This window comes from Sardina pilchardus, chromosome 24 (assembly GCF_963854185.1).
Source record: "Sardina pilchardus chromosome 24, fSarPil1.1, whole genome shotgun sequence".
Classification (NCBI taxonomy): Eukaryota; Metazoa; Chordata; class Actinopteri; order Clupeiformes; family Clupeidae; genus Sardina; species Sardina pilchardus.
In genome coordinates, this window is record NC_085017.1 from 9,086,999 (window position 1) to 9,091,998 (window position 5,000).

The window sequence follows — 5,000 nt, forward strand, 5'->3', positions numbered from 1 at the left end:
GTCCACTCCACTGCACCCTATATGCTGGTATGGTCTCATGCGCCTTTGTCCTATTCCCTGTGTGTGCGTGCCCGTGTGTGTGTGTGTGTGTGTGTGTGTGTGTGTGTGTGTGAGTGTTTCAACCTACTTCTCATTGCATATGTCTCTCTCAGCCGCACTCTCTCTTTTCTCGTTTGTGTGCATTTATGTTCTACTTTGCGCCTTCTTTTTCCTTGTTGCTTCGACCGCTTGTGCTATGTCCTCCCTTGTCCTCCCCACTCTCGTGTGTGTTGGTGAACTTTCGATTGTCTTTCTGCTCATTTCTAACCCCCGCAGTCAGAGAATCTCCTCCTCTGTCCCGCACTGTTTGTCCCTTCTCGCTGTCCGTCTCACTCCCTCTTCCCTCCATATCTTCTTTTCTCTGAATATACATATTTCTCTCTCTCACTCGCAATCTTTTTCGATTTATATGTCTCGCTCGTTTTTTCGCTCTCTCTTCCCCCCCTGTCTCTCTATCTTTCCCTCCTCTCCTCTGCATTCCCTTTATCTTTTCGCCAGTTCTCGCGCTGAAAGATTAATCTCTGTGGTTCGGCCGCACTGTTTCCGTTCCCCTGGTTCTGGAAGGGAGGGAGAGGGCTTTTTTTGCTCGCAGAACATCTCGTTTTTAGGGGCCCGGCTACGGGGAGCTCGTGGAGCCGTGAATGAGATTTGAGGGAGGGAGTGTGTGTGTGTGTGTGTGTGTGTGTGAGAGAGAGAGAGAGTGTGTGTGTGCGCGCGCACAAGGAAGGGCCTGCTGCAAATCGTAGCTTTGTGTCTCATCTATAGCTGTTCGGGACTGCACAGTCACACTTTTTCCTAAACTCCGCCGAGTGCTTCATGCAGTGGATTGGAAACGAGGGGAAGATTTTTTTTTTACGGATGGCTGGTGCAAGCGGTGGCTGAGGGTAGCGGTTGCAACTTTTTCCTTTTTCTTGAGCAGGCGTTAGTCCGCGCTTTAGTGCAAGAGTATGTGCACGCATACTGGTGCACGTGTAAGGGGCCGCGGGTGTACGTGTACGAGTGTTTATGCATGTAGAGGTATGTATACATGTACGTGTATATAAGTACAGTATGTGTGCATGAGTGTGTGTGTGTGTGAGTGTGTGTGTGTACCAGGGTGCGTGTGAATGAAAGGAGAATCTGTAAGGGTCGCCCATTGTTCGCTCCTCCCATCTCTCCTCAGTCCTCTCACATGACCTCGGTCTGTTCATCCGGGAACCTTCCCGAGCTGTCCATCAGTCGTCCGGCCTGTCCGTCACGTCAGACAAAGGCCCTGATTGAGACGGGCATTCGTGGGGTGTTCAAAAGGGGGGTGGAGGGGGGGGGAGGTCACGTTGGACCCGGGAGTTATCGCGATAGAGAAATGGAGCGCGCGTTTGCCAGCACGTTGCTACTGATCTCAAGCCAGTGGTTCGGTCTCGTGCGCGTTCACCTGCTGTCCAGGAGAAGGTAGGGACATTGTGGGGGGGGGGGGGGGGGGGGTGTTGAGATATCGCTAGCCGCTGCTGCCGTCGCTGCCGTCCGCAGATCACTCAACACCTTTGTCGTTGACTCACAGATGACCTGACCACACCATTCCTGCTCCGATAATGTTTAATCCTCCCTCTCACATCTCTCCCTCCCTCCTTCACTCTCTCTCTCTCTTTCTCCCTCTCTCTCTCTCTCTCTGTAGCTTTCTGTGCCCCCTCATCCCTCTCTCTTTCCCTCTCTCCCTCTCTCTGTCTCTGTGTCTCTATATATTCTCCCTGTGCTATCTAGCTCCAGTCCTGTGGGTGATTTATATAGTCCTCTCTTATCCATTCTGCTCCTGCAGTATCTCTTGCTTGCCTGCTTGTGTGCCTTGCCTATCTGTGCCCGTGGTCATTGAGATATTATCTGCAGCTGTGCGATGCGTGTGTGTAGTGTGTAGTGTGTAGTTTGTGAGTGTGTGTGTGTGTGTGTGTGTGTGTGTGTGTGTGTGTGTGTGTGTGTGTGGACGGCTGTAAGGGCCCTCGGGGCATCATACAGTATACGTTCGAACGAATGTGTATGCGCTCCGGTGTTTACAATGTAGGTTTAAGCTGCATATGGATTGTGCATCCAGTTTTCCTATTTAGATTCCGATATTGTGATTTTGTGTGTGTGTGTGTGTGTGTGTGTGTGTGTGTGTGTGTGTGTGTGTGTGTGTGTGTATGTGTGTGTGTGTGTGTGTGTGTGTGTGTGTGTGTGTGTGTGTGTGTGTGTGTGTGTGTGTGTGTGTGTGTGTGTGTGTGCGCGCGCGCGCGTACATATGTGTGTGTATGTGTGTGTGTATGTTTCTGAATGTGCTGCAGTCTTTGGCTTATGAAGTCATGGTGGATAGGTGGTTTATGTTTTGAAATATATGCTATATATTTACGTTCTGTTATATGTGATATATTTACTGTATGTTAAATGATAACTGTAGGTTGAAAAGGTTTTTAAGATGTGCATACAAGTACAGGAAAGAGGCAGCGCAAAAGATTCATATATATATATATGAATAGATATAGATATGGATAGATATAGATATGGAGATTTTTAAAAGGAAGAGAGAAGGAATGAAAGAGAGAAGGAAAGAGAGATGAAAAGAAAGAAAGAGAAGGAAAGAAAGAGAGATGGAGAGAAAGACAGACAGAAAGAAAGAAAGATGGAAGGAAAGAAAGGGGAAGAAAGAAAGGACGATGAGGGCAGGCATTGGTCAGTTTTCTGGGACACTTGTGTGTGTATATTTAGATGGGCAAACTGGCTTGTCTCATGTTCAAAGTTTGGTAGTACTTTAGAGTGTGCATTACCGTGCCTTTAATTAGAACAGAATCCATTGAGTGCTTCATTCTAGTTCCCCATTGACTTCTTAATGTCGCTGAGTTGATGGCGCGAGGGATCCATATTTACTCACAGAGTCTTCCCGTGCTATGCACCAGCATGGGGCAGACGTTGTCAGGAGTCTCTGCCTCTGAGCATGCTGGGTAACGTATGGGCCGTGACCTTTCCCTGACCTCCCAGACATCTCCATAGCAGCGGGGGGGTGGTTGGGAGAGGGAGAGATAGGGGAGGGGAGTAGGGGGTGGGAGGTGTAAGGCTTTGATATCAGTGCTGTCATAAGCGGATCGTCTGGCTTGTGTGCAAAACAAAGAGATGAGAGAGTCGTCTCCCCAGCAGCCTCAGGAGGGGGGGTGTGAGGAGGTTCTGCAGCGGAACGCTCTGAAGCCCCAGACAGCGGCGGAGAACGCGCTACCGCGGAACCCAGGGGAGAGCGTTGCGAGCATGTCTCTCTGGCCTTTGATTTAAAGATGAAGACGCGAGCGAGTGCAAGAGTGTGATGCCGTCCTTCTGGGCTTCTAGCCATTATTAAATATTACTCATGCCGCACGGCTGTTATGTAATCTTACGTAACCCTGGCAACAGCAGAGCAAAAAAGTCGGACGGGGCGCGTGTTTATGTCACTGGCATAAACATTTTATTTACTAAGCTACTTGTTTACCGCACTCCTGTCTGCTGTTGATTTGCTAATACTTGTAAAGTGCCTGTGATATTTGCAGTGAATCTCATAGCCTAATTTACATGCGTCCACAAACTACACATCTCCCAGGATTTCTGTTCTTCTTTTATTCCCTCTCTCTATCTCTCTCTCTCTCCATCTCTCTCTCTTTCTCTGCCCCATATGTCCACATCTTCCTTTCATCCTTAATGGTCGCAGGCTGCTGCATATCTAATGCAGCTCATGGATAGCATGTTCTAGTTACAGTATATAGGTTATACATGACTGTATCTTACTCCCTATTCCCCTGCCCCCCCCCACACACACCACCATCACCCCCCAGCTCCACTCACTGTCTACTGTGAGTCTCATTCATAATAAATGACATTCAACCACAGACTTCTGGAATTGGAATCCGATGGCCCTGCTTTGAAGATGAAATTAAAAATAGGGGGGCTGAGGGGGGGGGGGGGGCGGGGGGGGAGGATGAATCTCATCTCGGAATCACTGTGGGTGAGAGACGCACGTCGTTAAAGAGGTGCCAGCTACCCGCGATCGCCCAACATCCAGTCCTTTGAAATGCGTCCATCCCTCTCTTGGCAAATCCTGCCTGCCTTTATCAAGGGAGAACCTACAGAAAGCACTGACATGTGAGAGGATGTAACTAAATGTATGTTTTCAAGAGCGTTTCACTCACTTTCAGTAATGAACGTTGTGCTGTGTTTTCTTCTTCTCTGTCCTTAGGCAGTTTCATCAGACGGACTGTCGGCAGGAATCCTCTCCAACTAGACTCTTTACGGTAAGAACATAACGACACAGTATAACACACAACCGCACAACAAAATGGTGGAAAAGCATGTTTCAGTTAAACATTTCAGAGCTATACAAGAGATCCACTCCAGAACTTGAAATACACATTTGTCGATTCTGACCTGCAGTTATTTCTCGACTCGATCAAGCTCTCATCTCTCTCCCACTTACTCCCTGTCTATCTCTGTCCTATTTGAATTAAAGAACCCCCCAATGAATTAAAATGATTAATGTATTGCATTAAAATGCATTAATCAATTAGTCTTTACAAATATATGTTGTAATGAAGACCCAATAGAGAGAGAGAGGGGATACGTCATACCTTTCTGATCATTTAGTAAAATATTTACCACTAAACGTTCACTGGTTTAAAAAAGCTTAAGGTGTGTGTGTACGTGTGTGTGCGTGAGTGTGTGTGTGTGTGTGTGTGTGTGTGTGTGTGTGTGTGTGTGTGTGTGTGTGTGTGTGTGTGTTTCTGTTTCTGTGATTGCATGAATATGTAGGGGTGTGTGGGTGTCTTTGTGGGTGGACACATATGTGTGGCCACGGACTTCGTGAGTGCGTGTTTGTGTGTCTTAGCACATGTGTGTATGTGTGCATGGCGATTTCACACTGTTGCAGACCTTATGTAGTGTGTTATGAGTCTTGTACATCACGAGAGAGTCTGCGCCTAGAAAAACAAATTCAATACTTT

General features: G+C 47.7%; 1 long non-coding RNA gene across 1 annotated transcript in view; it reads left to right on the forward strand.

Moving 5' to 3' along the window:
• Positions 1 to 5,000, forward strand: part of LOC134072841 (uncharacterized) — a 27,983-nt gene that overhangs the window by 53 nt on the left and 22,930 nt on the right. The window contains exons 1-2 of the long non-coding RNA XR_009937212.1: positions 1 to 27; positions 4,241 to 4,295. The exon at positions 1 to 27 is cut by the window's left edge and continues 53 nt beyond it. This is a non-coding gene — a long non-coding RNA (uncharacterized LOC134072841). The remainder of the gene's footprint in view (positions 28 to 4,240; positions 4,296 to 5,000) is intronic.